We start from the raw sequence: 21,277 nt of genomic DNA, 5'->3' as shown, positions 1-21,277 counted from the left end.
GAGGGAAGGAGTTAGATTATGTGCAGAACAGGCCCTGTGAAGGACGGTGATATTTGTAGAGCAAAGCTTCAGGACCAAGTCAGAGAAGAATGGATGTCAGGTCCGGATTTCTACTGAATCATCTCCCAGTGTCTCTTCGGTTCTTTTCCCCTTTGTCTCCTTTTACTGTCTCTCATGTTTACCGTGACATGGCTTTCCTTGCTTTGTTTGTTCCAGTTTTACTTCTTGTCCTAGCAGCAGCTGTGGGCAGAACACATTTTTAAGTGGTCACAGCCAAATTTGAAATGTCTTTTTCAATTCATACATACCATTAAGACTTTATCATCGTGTTTCCCTTTGTCTCTGTCTCCCATCCTGACACCATAAAGCATTTTACTTTCACAGATGGTGTAAGCCCTAAAATACATTATTATTATTATTATTATTATTATTATTATTATTATTATTATTGAAAAGCAGAAATGATTCCAGGTCTGTCCACACAGCTACCACTTTCCAGTGCATATCATTCTTTCTTTTTGGCCTTATATGTTTCCATTTTGTGTTTTTTCTTTCTTATGTCTGAAGGAGGGGCTTCAACATTTTTCTGCAATGTCGGTTCTCTAGCATTTGCATGACTAAGAATTTCTTTGTTTTGAAGGAATGTACTTTGAACTTGAAAATCTTATATGCAACATTCCAGTGTGACAGCTTTTCTTAGGGTCCTGTGGAGGTGTTGTTAAACTGCAGTAACACCCCGTGCCCCCACACCCTGCCTCCCACCCTGGCTCTTGAGAGCTCTGACCATCTGTACCTGTTGTCTCGTCTGTAAAGTTCCTTCCTTCTTTGGATGCTTTAATGGCCTTCACTGCATTACCAGTTTTGAACAAAGAGATTCTCATGTGTGTATGTGTAATTTTAATGATGTTCTACAGTCTGTGGATCCTCAGTGTTTACCAAATATAGAAATGTATTAACAATCATTTCTATTTATTTACTTTTACACTCCAGATATGAATCCCCTCCCAATCTACCCCCTGACTGTTCCACATCCCATACCTCCTCCCCGCCGCCCCCCAGTCTCCATAAGGATATCCCCACCCCACCCACTCCATCAACCCCACCCACCCCACCAAACTTCTAATCTCCCTGGGGCCTCCAGTCTCTTGGCAGTTAGGTGCATCTTCTCTGACTGAACCCAGACCTGGGAGTCCTCTGATATATATGTGTTGGAGGTGAATGCTGCCTGGTTGGTGATCCAGTGTCTGAGAAATCTTGGGTGTCCAGGTTAATTGAGACTGCTGGTCCTCCTACAGGGTCACCCTCCTCCCCAACTTCCTCCAGCTTTCCCCTAATTCAACCAGAGGAGTTGGCAGCTTCTGTTCATTGGTTGGGTGCACATATCTGTATCTGACTCTTTCAGCTGCTTGTTGGGTCTTTTGGAGGACAGTCATGATAGGTCCCTTTTTGTGAGCGCCCCATAGTCTAAATAATGGTGTCAGGCCTTGACCCTCACCCTGAACTGGATCCCCTTTTGGGCCTAACTCTGAACCTTCTTTTCCTTAGGCTCTTCTCCATTTCCATCCCTGAATTTCTTTCAGACAGGAAGAATTATGAGTCAGAGCTTTGACTGTGGGATAGCAACCCTATCCCTCACTTGATGCCCTGTCTTTCTGCTGGAGGTGGGCTCAATAATTTTTCTCTCCCCATTGTAGGGCATTTCATCTAGGGTCCCACCCTTTGAGTCTGGAGGGTTTCTCACTTCCCAAGTCTCTGGTACATTCTAGAGACTCCTCCCAACCTCCTTGCTCTGGAGGTTGTCCGCTTCTATTCTTTCTGCTGACCCTCAGGGCTCCAATACTAGATCAGATTCCCCTCTCCCCCGACCCCCATCCCCTTTCCCTTCCCTGTCCCTCCCTCCCTACCCTCTTGTGATTGCCTTTGTCTCCCTCCCAAGTGGGACTGAGGCGTCATCCCTTGGGCCCTTCAGCTTGTTGACCTTCTGTTTGATTTCTTTAAATATACTTTTGTGACCCATTTAAATAGGATTTTAATTATACATACACAAGTTAATGTTTTTCCCACAATGCAATAATGGTCTTGAATTTTGAAACTATTTTCCCTGTGATTTGTATTGGAATCTTTATTCTTATGATTTCTTATGACTTCAAGATCACTGTTGTTTTCTCCACTTGGATCTCATTTTGTGATGTCTTTCTTCATCCAAGACTGGCTTCCATTCCTAGAGGTTTTATTATTGTCTATATTTTCCCTATCTGTCTGGTTAATGGTTATTGTAACAACTCTCTTCTTGCCCTTTGTTAGTAATTTTAATATGTGTCTTTTCAGTAGGGGGAGATGTTTCTTTTTTAAAGTCATATATTTTTTCATCCTTTGTGTATGTGGTCATTTCTTTAATTATTATATTCCACACATTTTTTACTTCCTATAAATAGTCATGGGGTTTGTTCTGAAATACAGTTGAGTTATAGAAAATAATTTAAGCCTGTGGAGTAGTGTTTCTCATATGAATTAGATGGTATGGGGGAAGCATCGTGCTCTAGGGCTGAGACATCTTTTCTGTGTATTTTATTCAGTGACCACCAAATTAGGATGTTTTCCAGTCTGCTTAGTGACAGTAGACACTGTTTTCAGCCATTTACATGTATCGTAGACTGTCAGTTCTTTGGATAGAACTTTCCTAGCATTGGCGAATCATCATCCATACATGGCTCCAGGTCTGAAGGGAAAATTTATCTTTACTTCTGTGCAGCTTAAACAATTGACCTGAAACACTCTAGCTGCCTTGTTCTCCCTGGAGTTTCATCTTCTCTATATTTGAAGGAAGGGCTGGAATGTTGCCCAGGCTGCTACTTCTGAAACAGGGTCTGGAAAGATCTCTTTAAGAGAACAAACTTAGTGCATGCAGAATTCAGCCTGTTTGTTTCCCTCACTGGGAGACATACTATCCCTTGTTGTCTTATATCCAAAGCCTTGAAAATTGTTCCATATAGATTGTCCAATGTGTTTTCGATTGTTTCCAGCAAGATGGTAAATCTGGTCTCTGTTAGTTGACTTTGGCAAAAAAAAAAACCTAAAGCTCATCCTTTTAGAGCGCATTTCCTAGTTCCGCTCCTTCTGCTGACTTGAGGAACGCCTCCAGAATAAAAGCAAAGGACTTGTTATCCTGGGGTTTGTTGCAACTAGAATTAATTCCTCACTAACACAAGCAGGATAGTTTGCAAAAGTGGTCACTTGGGGGTCTTGGTTTGAAAGAATGTTTTTGTTTTTGTTTTTTTATCTTGGCCTTTTTTTGTTTTGTTTTGTTTTGTTTTGTTTTGTTTTTTGATGGCAGGAAGCAGGCACGCATTCAAAGTCTAAGAGAGGTGTGTCAGAACGAAGTGGTTTTGTGGGCCAAATCACCATGAGAAGTGATTGCTCTATAAAAACGTATTGTGAAAGAGGTAAAAAAAAAAAACTGTGAAAGGTCAATACATACCCATTATAAAAGAGGAATAATGTTTTCTTCCTCATTGACTAAATAGTATTCTCTTCACACACTAATAAACACAGCAATTATAATTGAAAATACGTAGCATTTCCCAATTGTGATAAAAAATATTGAGTGCGTTTTCTACAAAAATTACACGAAATAAGAATTAAAATTCACACATTCACATAGAGCCACAGTTTACTTTCTAAGCATATGGCTTTTAAAAAAAAAAAGAAAGCATTACAATGGAGATATCTGATTTTTACCATCTTAATAAGTGCTCAAACTGCATTATCTAAAACAGGACAGTCTGGTTTTTTGGGCCACACGATGTGGCACAAGCCGAAATGCATTGCATCCTCTGTAAAGTCCCCACATTCAACATATTTAACCTGAAGCTCATCATTTCTTCATACCAAGCTCCCAGTTTATAGGAATAGAAGATAAAAGGAGCAGGGAGAATGGCACCCAGATGGGAACAGTCAGTCGCGTGAATTCAGGTTGCAGGAGCTTTGTAAGTCTGCCCTGGCCGCTCCACAATGTTGGTGCTATTAGACAGAAAAGAGATATTGGAACTGTTCTCAATTATGAGAGACTAAGGAGATTTAACAACCAACACCGTAGGGACGCTTTAATTGGAGTTTTGTTTGGGGAAAAAAAAAACAGATAGTTGGTGGACAATGGGAGGTCTTTAAGTATGGGTTGATCATACCGTGAGGGTTTAGATTTCGTATCTGTACAGTGATGGTAATACTGTGGTTATGTATTGTTAAAAGCAGGGGAAATGCTGGGCTGTTTTAATTTTCAGTGGTGGCGATGCAGCCTGCCTTGAGAACAACAGTGTCTCATCCAAAGCCTCCCTCAGCACCTGAGCTGCTTCCTGTTGCTCTTCTTAATTTTTGTGCCAGAGTTAGGTTTTCTCATGATACAATGTTTGGTAGAGAAGAGAACACACTTATAAAATAGCTTGACCTCCATCCAAAGACTACACATGGACAGACCCATGGCTCCAGCTGCATATGTAGCAGAGGATGGCCTTGTTGGGCACCAATGGGAGGAGAAGCCCTTGATCCTGCCAAGGCTGGGTGCCCCAGTGTAGGGGAATGTCAGAGCAGGGAGGCTGGAAGGGGTGGGTGGTTGGGTGGGGGAACACCCTCATAGAAAAGGGGAGAGGGGATGGGATAGGGGGATTATGGACAGGAAACCAGGGAAGGGGATAACATTTGAAATGTAAATAAATAAAAAATCCAATAAAATATTTTTTAAAAAATGAAATAAAATAGTTTGGTATACAGAACATCATCCTAAGTGATTAATCATGCATGGTGGCAGAATTTTAATCACCAGATTCCTCCCAATGAAATAACTTAGACATTAAATTTTATAATAATTATATATTATATCTATCTATCTATCTATCTATCTATCTATAATGCACCTAATACATGTTTAAATTTTATACATATAAACTTTATATATAGATAAGCTAGATTGATATTATCAAGAGCAAAAGATTAATTCCAACATTTTTTGAAGATTGATTCTAAAATGTATGTAGACCAATAGAGAGCCAAGATCAAAGAACAATCAGTTCATCTCTGAAAAGGTGGAAGGCAAGGAAAGGTTTATGATCAAAACATGAAGGTCGTAAAACGATTCCGGAGTTAGAAAGTGTGGTGTAGGCATGGACCATTGACATAATAAAATAGAACACTTATGTCACCATGGCGTTGTGATGCACACTATGGTGAGCTTGGGGGATGGCCGGAGCAGAGAGAAACAGTTTAATACATTGCTACATGAACAACTGTAATGGGGAAAACGAAATTGGAACTCTATCCCAAGCCAGATACGAGAAACGGCTACAGACACTTGATAGCTGGGGGACATGTCCCTTGTTCAGAACAATAGGAGGAAAACAAACTTCAAGAGAGCACCTATCAGAGACAGACATTAATGGAGTTGAAGGGGTACCCTGGGCAAGCAGTGGCAGTGGGCTGAAGAACATGAGCTAGGCATCGTTCAAGTGGAGGGAGTAACTGGTTTGGGTAGAAGGCACAGAAAATGCTTTTGAGCAGAGATATTCTTTTTAAAAGAATATTTTGTGTTCTTTAATTTTTTTTCATATTTGCAATGTATTTTTATTGGATTATTCCCATCCTATTTCCTACTGTCCCTTCCAGCTTCATCCAGGCTCCTCTGTTTTAAATCATGTATATATGTATGTATGTACTATGTATGTATGTACGTATGTGTATATGTATATGTATATGTATATGTATTTATGTGTGAGTATGTGTGTATATATGTGTGTAGTATGTATGTATGTATGTATGTATGTATGTATGTATGTATGTGAACTTACCACGTCCACTCAGTGCTGCCCATATACACACGTTGCTGGGACATCCACTGGTGCATAAATAACCTACTAGTGGCCACTTCCCTCAAATAAAAATGACTCTCCCTCCCCAGTAGCTATCCCTCATCAGTAGCTCCTCATCTAGGAGTGAAACCTTAGGGCCCTTCTTCTACCCATGCTGGAACTGTGACTGGCCTGATCTGTGGAAGTGCACTTGCTGATGATATAGGTACACAACCTCTGCACCACGCCCAGAGGACAGCATTTCATAGCCCCCCTTCTCATCCCCCGACCCATACATCCCTTCTGCTTCCTCTTCCAAGATATTCCTTAACTTTGGTAGGAGAGGGTTGATATACATGTGCCACATATAACTGAACACTCACATGTCTTACTCGCGGCACTTTGGATGGTTATGAACTCCTGCATTAGCCACTGTGTGCTGCAATATGAATCTCCTCTCACCAAGACTGGGGACAGCACAAAACCATGTACATAAACACAGTTAGAAGGCAGTTTCAAAGAAGTAGCCAGTTAGCTCAGATGGCGAGAACATGGTGCTAATGGCAGTTGGACAACATGACCATTTAAAAAAATTTTATATCGCCACACTAAAGGACCTATGGCCTCTGTAGACATGGATTTTGATGAACGGGCATGAAAGTGAAGGTAACTTTGCCTTACTTGTCTCTGTGACTTTTACTTTCAGGCTTTAGAAACATGTCTTAAGCTGGGAGGAAACTTGGTATGACTACAAGTCAAACACAAACTCCTCAAATCTAAAGGGTATGGAAATCATATGTGGCTAAAAGGTAGCATGTCCTACGTGCAGACAGAAAGGTTATTTCAGAGAGACTTCATTAATGAATACCGTTTGCTTCCCATGTACCGCTGACGTCATTGCTTCCTTACACCAAAACCTTGACACCAATACTTTACTTTGAAAGTTAGGTATCTCACGTGACAAAAGGCCGCATGTGCCAGATAGGGAAGGAAGCTAGTCCACAAACCATGTCGTCTGGGTTTACATTCTGCTCTCACTGCTTTAAAGCCAAGCTCAAGTTACTTAATGTCTGGAACCTTAGCTGTCTCGTCAGGTAGGGGTTCTGTTTGTTTACATTCTTCCGGTTGCAAGTTCTGAAATATGACTTGAGCGAATGAGAACAGGCCCTCACGGAGGGAACGCAGTGCAGTCAATGCATCAGGGAAAAGCTGAAGGACTGGGCTTAGGTGTGCAGACGTCAATGCAGCTCTAGACATCCAAGATGGGAAAGATGAGTAGTTTCACAGGATTCTGGCCTCTGAGTGGTTAATGTTCAGAAGTTTGTGTCTTTTGTTGATATGGTCAAGATTCAAGTTCTATAAAGTGTTTCCAAGCAGCCTACTTTGATTTCCTTGCTTATTTTTTATGCAGAGGAGCACAGGCCAGCATGATCCATCAGGCTGTAGAAGAGGCTCGTTAAGAAGGAAGAGGAGGTGGACCTAACTGCCATGTGGAAGCTTACGTGTGTGTGTGCTCTGTGCCCTTGCTGATCCAAGTGTCCCCAAACTCATTCCTATTCTTCAATATTCAGCCATGCTTTAGTCTAACGTAATGTAACTTCCCATAAACAAGAAAAATTAATTTCTCTTCAGAGATGAACAATGCCATAGTATCTTCACTTCCAAGTACAATTTCCTAAGTAATGCATTTCTATCCTTTAACTCACTTGCTGGCCTGTCTCTGGAATCTGTTGCCTGTGTATTTAGGCAAAACCTCACAACACCAATAACCATGGGTGCCTGTCATAGAGCAGGGTGTTTGCATCAATACTGCCATGTCCCAGAGATCTCCAGTGGACAGACCTAGAAAGTGAGGTCTAGAACGCTGATGTACTTTATCTAACCAATAACTGGGTAGGCAGTCCATGGTCCAGAACTCAAGTTTGTCCACACTAGAGCCATCTGTTTCTGTTCCATTTTGGGGAAGTTAAAATGACATCAACAAATATCCCTCTAGAATCTAAAAGCCATCAGAGCTTTTCAACATGACAGCAGAATGCTGAGAAGTTTCAGGTTGTGGAAAGCAAATGGTGGGAGGTCTAGGGGTATAGAGTTATGGGTAGGAGGTGAGATCTATTTATTTAATGGGGAGAAGGTATGAGTTTGACTTTTCTGTCTTTAAGGACATCTCCCTGCAATAGAACAATTACTGATGACTTTTCACTCAACCATCTTTATACCAATATGGTTGCTTAGTTTTATAGTAAAGACATCGGTTGACATAGTCAGCAGCCCACACTGATATCTGATGGTCTCACTACTGCTTTTCTTTACCTTTACATGCATACAAAGCAAAGTATCATTCAATAGAGATAGGACGATAGTTAACTGTATGATTTTGGGAAAACATTTAGATTCTTGCCTTATGACAAAAGGCAAAAATCAAACTGGAGAGAAGGCTCAGCAGTTAAGAATGCATGCTGCTCTTGCACAAGACCTGAGTTCAGTTCCCAGCACCTACACTTGCCAGTTTACAATTGTCTGTCACTGCAGTTCCAGAGGATCTGTTCCCTCCAGTCTCTGAGGGCACCTGCATTCAGATGTACATAAGCGCGCGCGCACACACACACACACACACACACACACACACACACACACACACCACCACCACCACCACCACCAACAACAACAACAACAACATTTTCAAAAAGCAAATCTGTTTTCAAAAAAGGAAATTTCTAAATGTGTTAAAAAGTTGTTGCTTTTTAAAAAACAGGAATCATAGGTTAAAAATGTAGAAGAAGACATTGAAAATTAAAGACTGGAGAAGACTTTAGGAGGCTAAAGACAACACAATGTCCCTACTCTGTGGTGCACAGGCACGCTCGGGTGTTGTGGGTGCCTTTGTGACCTGGGAATGGTAATAAAAAGACAGGTTCCAAGACAGTGCTGCAGCCAGTGTGCATAAAGACTGCGTTCTCTTTAAAACTTTCAAAGACCAAGTCTCCCGCCCCCGTTTCTTTATACCCAGAAAAGCACAGTGCCAGATTTTTTTTTTATCCTGCTAAGATTTATTCCCAATTTAAATCTTGGAAACTGCACACAGGCATAATTATTTTGGTCAATCAAGGAGAAAGCTTATTCTGTTTCAAAACAAGTCATGCAAGGAAAGATTTAAGGAATTTCATTTTAGCCTGAAGAAGTGAAATTCAAACTTCCACTAAAGGACACTTGGGGGGAAATGTTTAGAGAAAGTCATGGTGTTGGCTACACTCTTTCTGAGTGACTTATTCTGATGTCAGGTATGTGGTGAGGTTTAGTAAGAGCCCTGCATTTGGCCCAGCCTAGGTTCTCACAGTGTCAAGTAACAAGCTGGCCATATTTGAATTTTATTTTCTTTGAAGTGTTTACATTGTATTGCACTGTTGGCTTGGTTACCATTATTCAATGTACGCTTTAAAGATTTATCTGTGGGTAGGCACAGAAGTCAACAGAGAGTATTTTTTTTTCTTTGTTTTTAAGTTTTCGGTCAGAAGATTTAGTACATGTTAGGTTCCAAGAGAAACAAACGGAGATCTAAGCTCATGGATATGGTCATTGCTACAGAATTCAATCCCCGTGTGTCATCTCTGACTGTCATTTTTAAATTAGTGCTCATGTGATGTCACACGGCGTGAGTGCTTCTGCCAAGCAAAGCAAAAGTGAGAGGTAATGTCACAGTGGGCCAGGCTGCCAATCATCCGAATGAGCCACAAGCAGGGGAAAAAAGGAAAGCTTTGGGTGGGAAAAGGCACTATTGGAACCCCAAGATATTGATCAGTTCTGTCACATCTGTCCCATCCCTTGTGTCTTCATCTTTCTTCAAGATGACATACAACTTGGTCGTGTCTATCAACACAATGTGAAATTAGGTTATAGAATGAAACCAGGCCCTACAGAGATGCCCCGGTGGATAAAACACTTTTCATGGAAGTGTGAACACTGGAGTTTGGATCTCCATGACCCCACAGGCTTGGAGGTTCTCAGTATTTCCAATACATGAGAAGCAGAGACAGGATCCTTGGGCAAACTGGCTATCTATTCTACTCAGAACTGGTAATTCCTGGGTTCAGTGAGAGACCCCAGTTCAGTCAACAAAGTGGAGAGCAATTCAAGGTTTTCAAGTCACTTTGAACTTTTTCACATGTCCGACCCTCAACCAATGGGCAGGGGGAGAGAGCCAAACCAAAAAGCACCGAGTTACATTGGCCAAGGCAAAGTCTTAGCAATACCTCAAAACTACATGGACAAATAGACATAAATATCACAGGAGAGTAAACATGGCAGCGGTGGAAAGGAAAGGAAATAGCTAAATTACAAATTAAATTTTAAGAGCAAAATAATTTAACAGGTACCCATTCCATTTTTAACCAGGGAATCTGGATAATAGAAACCATCCAAAAATTACATTAGATGGAAATTGTATCAATCTAAACTGATATCGCATATGAGTTTTAGTGGAAGCTAACAAGGGACTTAATGTGCTGTATCAGGTCTTCAAGCATTGGTGTTGGCGTCTCCTCGATGCAGAAAAGATGGAGTAGGTCACAGAGAATGTGTACAAAACCAGGAATGACTTAAATAATGAGAAAGTCAAGTTCCTGTCCCACTCCACAGCAGTTCAGGAAGGATGTGGATAAAGACACATAAAGCTTTGAAAATGTTCATTGTCTGCGAAGGAGAAAGACGGAGTGCCTCAGAGTAATAAATTCAAGCTAATTATTAGGATAAACTCTCCGACAGTTCTGCGTTATGTGGAGAGAAACTGTTCCTGGTGTGCAGAAATGGAGAACTTTAAACCAAGCTCCTGCTGACTGAAACACGAGCCGTAACAGGGCAGGCAGATGCTGTCTAAAAACTGTCTCCTTTTGGACTTGTGAGCATGAAACTGGGGTTACTGTTGGGCTGATTTTCACATGAGCCCCTGGGCCTTGCTGACTCTAGGAGGAAAAAGAATGAATACACAACATCCTCTTCAACTGAGGCTGTGTCTATAAAGAAGAAAAAGTGGGCTTTTCCCTGACTGATCTTGGAAAGATTCTCAAGGGAAGCATGGGCCTTGGGTGAATTCTGAGGGAGCAAACGCTCCTTTGGGGGCTCAGGACTTTTAGCTTTTATCTTGAGTTTTCAGATGATATCCTCTAGCCACTTCCATTCAGTGCTCATGTTTCTGAATTTCGTGGGGTTAATAGTTATCATGTCTTACCACCTTAATTTCTGTTGGTCATGTAACATTCCTGAATAGCGACAGACTTCTTTTCTGGTCATTCCTTGGGCTTATTTGTCCTCTGTAGCGGTCATAAACGTTGTGGGCTAAACTCGAATTTCTACAGCAACTCTTACTTTGTCTCCTTCGTAATTTTATCCTGTGACTTTAGTATGCCCAAATATTTCTTAGTTCATGATGCGACAAAAACTTAGGTTTCCTAGATAAGTGTTATTTTACTTATCTTTTTATAGGGTCTTTAGGAGAACATAAGTGCCCACCATCTATGATCCTTATAACTACATATTCCTTTTAAGTATTCTTTTTTGATCAAACTTCTTTCGCCATGTAAATTATATTAAATACAGTCTATGTCTGCAACAAATACTCAAGTATACAGAGTGATTGGAAATGTAGGTACAGGAAATTGGAGACATGTAATCTTGTACTTTATGGGGGAAAAGAAATACAATGACAATGTAAAGAAGAGCGGATGATTTATAGATCATCTGTGTCCCTTAAGTCAACAAATATTTATCATTTGTGCATATATTAGTGTCTATGTGGCTGGAAAATTTAGAGCATACACAGTGAGAGAAACACCAATCTAGACATTAGAGAATTAATGTTTCATGAAAGAGAATGTGCACACATGACAACATCGATGTAAACTGACATGTAATATGATGCTATGGTAAAGACTGTAGTAAAGGAAAGTCAAGACCACAAATGACATCATGTTTCCAAGGTTACCATGACATTCCTGGCTTATACTGCTGTGGCTTTCACCTGTTGGAAAAGTGAAGTTTGTATTTAAAAGAAAATTAATGATGTATGGAGTGTCTGAATGTATTTAAGGCAATATTCTTTTCTTCCCTTATGCATTTTTAAAACTTCTTAAAAAGAATTATTTATTATAGTTCACATCTATGAGTACACTGTGGTTGTCTTCAGGCACACCAGGAGAGGGCATCGAATCCCACTACAGATGTGTGTGAGCTACCATATGGTTGCTGGGAACTGAACTCAGGACCTCTGGAAGAGCAGTCAGTTTTCCTAACTGCTGAGTCATCTCTCTATTACCACCATCCCCTATTCATTTTATCCTTCTGATTTACCCTCTACTTTTTAGAATGACCAATTTCCATTTGTCTTAGATTTTATGATTCTAGGTGTGTCTCCTCCACCGACTCTTGGTTTTATGTTCACTTTGTGGCTTCTGTCTTAGTGAGTCTAGAGAGTAGGGTCTAGCTCCATTCATTTTAGATTTCATGATCCCAGCCTTCAGAGACTCGCAAGTGCCTGACACTGGGTTTCTCCCATGAGTTTTGATTATGTTCTCCTTTGTTTTTATTGACCTAGCAATCAATAAGCGTTAATTCTCCCATCAACCCAATAGACAATTAATCTTGTCCCAGTTGCCAACAACCTTCCTGTTACTTTTATAACAATGTCTGTCTTGCACATTTATAATTCATTCTCCATATATAGAATCCTTAAAACAATAACAATGTCAGACCTTTGTCCAATGCCGTTGTGGGCATTCCCATCATGTTTGAAATAATTTATTTCATTTTCAAGGAGGTATACAATGGAATTACTGGGTTCTTGTTTCTGTATTTGCTTTTTCCAGACTCAATAATGATTTTAATGATATTAAGATGGTCCTTTAAGATGCGATAAGGCAATGAGGATTAAGCCTTCATTACCTCATTGTGGCCTCCATTACTGTAGAAGTCAATCATTATCCATTGATGAATTTGGCTTTTGTTTCTTCTCGCTTACATTTACCTTCTGTTTGTCCCACTGTCATGGGTGAAACTTCAAGGTCTTTTTGAATGTTGGTCCCTTCACCTTGGACTTCCTAACCTCCCAAAGTACCAACAGTACATTTCTGCTTGTTATAAACTACCCAGTCTGTGGTATTCTGTTACAGGAACACAAAATGGAATAAGATGCTATGGTTTGCCTTTTAAATAATTTTTAGTTAATATTTTCAGCTTAGCATATAACACAAAGTGTTTCAATATTAAGCTTCCCGTGTGCCTGTCATTATGCCCTGATGTGTTCTCAACTCCGTCTCATATTGCTCCTGCTTCACTGGACTCGATCCCCATGACTTCATTTTGCTCCTACCACCATAGTAAATGTTATCTGCTCAGGCCTTTGCGTTTGCTTTTTGTTCTGAAGTGTTTGTCTAGTTCTTTCCTTGGATGGCTTCTTTTGCCGTCCTGGTAACAGCTAAACTTTCCTTCAAGTGCTCAGAGTAGGAAGGGGAAAGAAACCATACCTTGTGTAAAAGCCTTCAACTGTAGCTCTGTGAAAAACATAGTAACTAATTCTGAGGGAAAGGGATGGTGGCGTTCTTTTTACTTCTCAGCAGTATGGAGAGCAAGGGTGCTAATTCCAGAATTTAAAAGTAATCTCCTGAAATTGTGTCTCCCATTATCTTTTTGTTGTATGTATTGGTTTAGAAGAGAGAAACGCAACCCTCTAATATTTTCGGGATACTCTAAAGAGCACAGATCCCACTGAGATTCTAACTCATATTTGAGGACGCATCCGTGTGCCTTATTTCCAGAAGCCTGCTGCCCTGCAGCCCAGTGTGGTGCCCCATGGGTGCTTTTCCAAAAGCCACGTAACTGCAAATGGTGGTGACCTCTTGATCTAGGGAAGCATGACATATGTTTGTGTTTGTGAAAAAGAAGAGAAATTGAAGGCAACGGGCCTAATATGCTGAAATAGTCACAATACTTTACTAACATTTTCCTAATATAGTGATCGATCAGTAAAAAAATGGGCCTCTTAAGAGGAAGCGTGTTACATTTTAGGAAAAGGATTTAAAAGCACACATGTAGAAATGCTTTTGCTATTGTATCATATGTGACCTCTTGTCTTCTTCCTGCTCTCATGTTCTCATTCCTGTCTCTTTTGTAGCTTACTTGTCTATCGCCACACCCCTAACTATAAGCACACAATCATGATAAGCTAGGATCTGCATATAAAAGAAAAATAAAAACCAAAAATCTAAACCGCCAACCAACAGATAGGCTAATGCAGTAAAGAGTCAATTCTCAAAAGAAGAAACCTAAATGGCCAGTAAGCATTTTTTTAAAGCATTTGACATCCTCAGCTGTCAAGAAAATGCAAAGGAAAACTGATTTGAGATTCTGTTTGACTCTAGTCATAATGGCTGTGATCAAGAGAATCCACAACAAATGCCTGTGAGGATGTGGGGAAAAAGGAACCCTTATTTAATGCTAGCCAAAGGGTGAACAGGAACAACTATTGTGGCGATCAGTCTGGAGATTGCTCAAAAAAATTAAAAATTGAAAATAGAACTACCACACATCCTAGTTAAACTACTAAAAGGATTCTGCATCCAGGGAAACATTTACTATTTGCACATAGGTGTTTATTTCTGTATTATCCACAGGGCAAGAAAATAGAATCAGCCTAAAGGCAACATAGGGAAAATAATGCAAATATTATATATATGTATATATATACATATATGCATATAAACACACATTTTTTATTAATTGTTAAGAAGAGTAGAATTTGGAGCAAAACGTATACATCTGGAAAGTATTATATTAAACCAGGTGATCTAGCCTCAGAGGCTTGGGGAATTTAAGAAACATATTAGTGGCAAAGGTGGGTTTCAAACAGGGTTTTCTGGGCCGACTATGTCTTTGGGGTTGATTTTTTGCAGTGTAGAGTCTCACTGACAGTGTGACACTTTACTCAGGGCCTGCTTTGCCTTTATCAAAGCCAGAGCACAGTGGAGGCTGGGAGACACTTAGACTGCAGCATTAAAGATAGTTACAGGTGATCACTTGGGGGTGATGTCCAGGCCTCTGCTAATTGTTTGGTAGAAAGGAGAAATAGTATTTGGAATTGCAAGACTTCAATTTAAATTGTGGGACCAGGGATTCCTTGGGCAAATAGCTCTGAGCTTAATCTTCTTGCTGAAGATTTGATGGATCTGATATTGTCTTCTCCGAGATACATTGCGAAACTCTATTGGGGTAGGAAACTCTATTGGGGAGTCCAAATGATTGACAAACTGATATAAGAGTTCTACAAGAAGTTTATTTGCGTGGGTGCCTTAAACTCTTCTTGTGTGAAGTGGAAAGATAACGCATCTATAATCTTTTTGTAGAGAAATGAAGAGCTGAGCCTTATGGAAGAAAAATTCATATTTAATAAATATGATTAGATGACACCAATTTAGTTATTGAAAGGTAAAATAATAGTTGTCTATCAACTGAAATTCTTTTCCGAGAGATGTTTACTAAGCTGCTTGTAGGTCTTTATGAGGCAGGAGCGTGAAGTGTTCATTTTCATCCTGTCAAAAGTCAAATATTGAAGTCATAACCCACAGCATTCTAACTTAGCTTATCTGCAAAGATGAGGTCTTAAAAAAAAAGACTAAGACAAGGTCTTCATGGTGCATCTTAACACAATATTAATGGTGTCTCTGTTTAGAAAAATGGACATACAGAGAGACCAGGAGTGTGCACAGAGATGAGAAACTGTGTCAAAGTGCAGCAAGGCAGCCATCCACATGTCAAGGAGACAGAGCTTCAGGAGACGGTGACCTTGCCAAGACTTTCATGTTGAACTCATCCTTCTTGAACTAACTGTAAGCATGAACTTCATTTAAGACACCCATTTTGAGATTATACTATTACAGTGGCCTTAGCAAGCTAACACACACTGATAATTTAAGATCGTTTTGAGTTGAAATGTTAAATGTTACCTGGTGGAGTAATATGATTTCTTGATTAGACACAGCTCATCGAGTCCTTCAGGGGAATAAAATCACAACCTCAGTGTTATAATTTATATCACAAAATCAGCTGCACAGCTGACAAACGAAAACTTAAGTTGGGAAATAGCATCAACCAGGTGTGATGTCACCTGTCTGTAATCCTAGCACTGATGAGGCTGAGGCAAAAGGATTAGGAGTTTGAGGGCGGGATGGGCTATATTGAAAGACCCTAGCTCCAAAATCTGAGGTCTGCTGATACGTCTCAGGAGCAGAGTGCCTCTCAGCATACACCAATGCCTGGGTTGATTCTCAGCACTCTCTCTAAACATGTGTTCTCTACAAGTTAACAACAATATCCTCCTGTGATAGTTAAAGATGCCTTCTGTGTTTTCAATTAATTTTCTTAGCAAAAGGAATTTGCTTTTCCCCCCCCTATATCTATGAAGCCAACACAATCTATATTTACTACCCAAAGGTAATGCTTTCCCAAAACAGATTGACAAGAAAAGTACTGTTCTCACATGTAAAGTTCAATTCTCAGTCACAAAAGTATCTGGTTTCGAGTTCCAACCCCACTCATCACAATTGCCTGACCTCACTCTGCCTTTCCCCATTTAGGTGAGTCAGTTCAGTGGATAAAGTCAGTAATTTCGATTAGAGATTGCTATGCCAAACCTACCCTGTGCCTTCTCCACTGTCCCCAATAGCTTAAGATAAAGCAGTCACCCTGGTGCCCTCACTGGAAGTTTTAGAGGTTAGCTACTAATTTCCTGTGGGCAGCTAATTGCACGTGTACCTTCAGAAGAAGAAACCATAATGGTAGCCTAGTCCAGGTCATCCGTGGGAGCAGGGCGAGCGAGTGAAATTCTATATTAAAAACAACATTTATATATAAATATGTGAAAGTACAATCTAGCTTGGGCAGTCTGAACCCTCTGTGATTGGGGTCTTCTACAGTAGGGGCAACCAAGGCAAGAGCAATGCCTGTATCATTTGGGCAATCACTTGGACTACCCTAACTAATAATTTGAATGGAGGTTTCTTATACCTGGTACTGGGATTTTTGTAAAATATTCTATGGCCACTCTGGGAATCCTTGTCAGCCCAAGTGACAAAATTTCATTTAGTTTTATACATCTATGTACAAACTCAGACAGACAGACAGACAGACATGCACACACACACTTATGTATTATATATAATTTTAGATAAATATACAGTATGGCTCTTTGAGACTTTATCAAACATTCTTGGTGTTGTTTGCCCCTCCTCCCTCTTCCTTTTCTGTATTAATCTTCCTTTCCACTTCCCAATACAGACCCCTCCTTATCCCATTTCCTCCTTCATCCCATCTGTTTATATAGTTATGCATTTATACATACATGTAACAATAATGATCAAAGAAATTAGAATCAATTTGAAAGGAAGGGGCATGGGAGTACAGAGAAGAGGAAAGTGATTAGTTTTAAGTGTAATTATATTTTAAATTCAGAAATCTTAACAAAAATATCATCTGTTGACATTAACAAATGCTATTTAGCTCTCCAACTTGATCAAGAACTTAGTGCAAATTTAGTCACGTTTCTAACATGTTTTTGAATAAAAATCAATAATTTGATTCTAAAATGTATGTGTAAATGAAAAAGGCTTTAGAATAGCCAACACAATTGTGAAAACGAGAAAAGTTGGAGGAATTGCACCACACTAAATGGAAGACTTAATGCGTGCCATCCATCATCTTTTCAGAGCGATCAACACGTAGGACAACTGAACAGCATGGGGAATGCAGAAAGGAACAGCCTCATTCTTGACAAGTAGGGCAAATAAAGACATCAAAAGAGTGCCCATCATCCTCAGTCGCTCCATGGAAAGATGCTTGGATGCAACTGGCTTGGATGCAGAACAACTGAAACCGTGTGTGTGTGTGTGTGTGTGTGTGTGTGTGACACACGAAGTACTAAGCCCCGTAAAAGAATGGACTAATGATTCAACTGTTGAGGGAGAACCTATGAAGAGAGCTCATGCACCAAAATGCTTGCCATGGAAGTATGAGAACCTAAGTTCCACCCCCAGAATGCCAGTCATGGTAGTGTGTGCTTGTAACCTCAAGTTGGGATGGAGGAAATAGGCAGATGCTTGAGGCTTGCTGGCCAGCCTTGCTAAGCTCTACTCTACTGAAGGAGCCTGTGTCAAAAAGCAAAGAGATACATAGAACCTGAGGGGCGATACCTGAGGGTGTCCTCTGGCCTTCACATGCACCTGCACACATTACAACATTAACATACCCAAATCACTGAATGAATCTCAAAGGCATTATGCTAATTGAAAGAGTCCAGTGTAAATCTTTTACACACTGTGTTAGTATACTGTGATGTTCTTGAAACGAGAGCTACAAGAATATCACATTAACGGTGACCAGTGGGAGGGGCAAGTAAGGAGTGACTAAGAAGTGAGTGTCATAGGAAGAATTTGGGATCATGGAATAATTCTATAATTCTATGTCCTGATCTATGGGACAATCTATGTTGGTCTGATACTCACATGGTTCTGTGTATGTACTGATTCACAGCACTGTACATGAAAAGACCAATTTTACTGTGTGCTAATGAAAATATTCCTTGGGGTCAGCACCCTCTTAGAGACACTGAGTCTCACACACACACACACACACACACACACACACACACACACACACACAGAGAGACACACACAAACCAAGCCCTATTCTTACATCCTATTGGCTCCTTTTCAAATGCTGGCTTCATCTCCTTCATCCCCCCTCCACAGCCTTTCCAATTGTTCTTTGTTTCACCAAAAAGGCAGTCATGATTTCTATTCTCCTATGAAAGGACTTGCCTAAGAACCCAGCCTCACTCTGCCCTGCCATGCCTCGACTCCTATAACTCTTCCTATATCCTTCTTGGCACATATCCTAACACTTAGATTATTCGAACAATTTTTCAGGTGCATATATTGGTCTGTCATGACCAGAATGTCTTTTCCTCCAAAAGCGTGCAGATACAGAACAAACCCAGACTCACTGGAGCCAGCGTAATCAAAATGTTATGTCGAAAAAAGCCAATCTTATTTCTGTGAGTGTGAGACTTTAGAGAGGAAGTCACAGGATGCACCAGCAGTGCACATGGAATTCCAACCGTCTACGGGCACGACATTTCATTAAAGAATATACTTACACAGACCTTCACCTGCACACACGTACAAACACACACAAGGAAGCCCCTTGCTTGGCTTATAATTATCGTTCAAAGGAACTAGCTACGGCAATATCATAGTAGTTTCCATTTTATATTAGAGATGCTCATGGAAACTCATTTTCATGTATTTCATGTGACCATCTTCTAATTGAATTGTCATGATAAGCTTTGATCACTTATTTTGCTTTTTCAATGAAGAACTGGAAAGGACTAGGATATTTTGACACTGATAAAGTTTTGAAACTGACTAATGTTCTCCTCTACACATTCCATATTCATCCTAAGTTGTCTGTGGTTTTTTTTCTTTTGGGGTGAGGATGCCCCTCTTCCAAAACACTGACTGAACTTGAGCACTTCACGTGTGCCAAGCGCTGTTTAGCAGTCAAATACAGCAGGCCGTGCCTTTGTGTTTAGAATCTACACTTTAGTAATTGCATGCCACAAAAGAGCCAATATTTGCAGGACCTGTGAAGAGAGGTGTAGGTTTTGGGTACAAAGGAGGGGTTCTCTGACACAGGCAAGGAAAGGTAGAGATGCCTTGGTAGAAGGGATGATGCTTGGTCTAGTTTTCAGAATAAATAAGACTTAGTTAGGCTGCGGAAGATTGAAAGGATTTGACAGAAGGTAAATCTGGGACAACATATGTTAAACAGGGTTTTGGGGTCCTTTCTAACCTGACATTAGAAACAGTACCTCATTTCCTCCAGAGCCTCTCCTTGCTTCTCGGAAACAGTGCTTTCGTCCTGTGACCTCAGCCAATAATGGTCCCCAATCTTCTATGCTTTCTTCAAAGCATGTCTTTTGATATGGGTGAGGTGGGCACAATCTGAGTCTGTGGAAAAACATCCTACGTGTGGGTTCCACTGTGTACATTTTTCACTATTGATCACTCTGGACCTACAGTTAGTCAATTCAAGTATAGACCCCAAATACCAACATCTGGTTCTGAGGAAGCCTGTGCTGATCAGCACACGGTTATTATGCTTAAATGCTCTTAAGTACAGGGAGGGGGGAAAGGCTTCTGCCATGGAGCAGCCACACACCTACTAATAAACCTTTAAGAACCGATGTATTGGATTTCTTTCTCCTTCCTTCTTTCACTCTTCTTGTGAGTCAAGTCAATGTTTCAAGTGGAAGAAAATGGAGATGTTAGCATCACCTCTTCTACCTGGCTAATTTGAAGAAAGGAAAAAATATAATCAGGTTTCAAGCTTAGGATGCTTCTGTGCAGACTGACAGCCAGCTGAGATGTGAGGAATTAAGCACAGGGAGGAGGCATTCTGGGTACTCCGGCCACCAGGGAAGGACCAAGGAAAAGTACAAGGGTGAGCAAAGAAGTGGAGGAACGCAGTTAGACAAGATGGATGAAGCAAAGAAGTGCAGGCTGACAGGAGCCGGATGTAGATCGCTCCTGAGAGACACAGCCAGAATACAGCAAATACAGAGGCGAATGCCAGCAGCAAACCACTGAACTGAGAACGGGCCCCCGTTGTAGGAATCAGAGAAAGGACTGGAAGAGCTTGAAGGGGCTCGAGACCCCATATGAACAACAATGCCAACCAACCAGAGCTTCCAGGGACTAAGCCACTACCCAAAGACTATACATGGACTGACCCTGGACTCTGACCTCATAGGTAGCAATGAATATTCTAGTAAGAGCACCAGTGGAAGGGGAAGCCCTAGGTCCTGCTAAGACTGAACCCCCAGTGAACGTAATTGTTGGAGGGAGGGCGGTAATGGGGGGAGGATGGGGAGGGGAACACCCATATAGAAGGGAAGGGGGGGTTAGGGGGATGTTGGCCCGGAAACCAGGAAAGGGAATAACATTCGAAATGTAAATAAGAAATACTCACGTTATTAAAAAAAAAATAAGTGGAGGGACGAAAACAGATCTGAATGCTAAGATAGAAATTGATCCTGATGAGGGCTGAGAAAACATGATGAGCTTCATGGAATACTTGGCAGCAAAAAAGAATCAAGATCTACCAATGTTTTAGACAATGATCCACAGATCATAATAGAAATAATTAGTCTAATCACAGGAAGAGTCTAGAGGGGGCCAAAAGAGGACGCTTCTGGTATCCTGTCAAAAAGAGTTATTCCAGAGGAAATTAAGAGTTCCAGTCCCTTTACCCCTCCCCCAAATTAAAAAGCCCGTTCAGACTTCACATTTTCAAGCCAAACCACAAATTCCTGACTGGGTCATATGAGCACCGAGGCCCTT

This window comes from Rattus norvegicus, chromosome 13 (genome assembly GCF_021556685.1).
Source record: "Rattus norvegicus strain SHRSP/BbbUtx chromosome 13, alternate assembly SHRSP_T2T, whole genome shotgun sequence".
NCBI classification, from domain to species: Eukaryota; Metazoa; Chordata; class Mammalia; order Rodentia; family Muridae; genus Rattus; species Rattus norvegicus.
Note: the sequence above shows the minus strand (reverse complement) of the source record.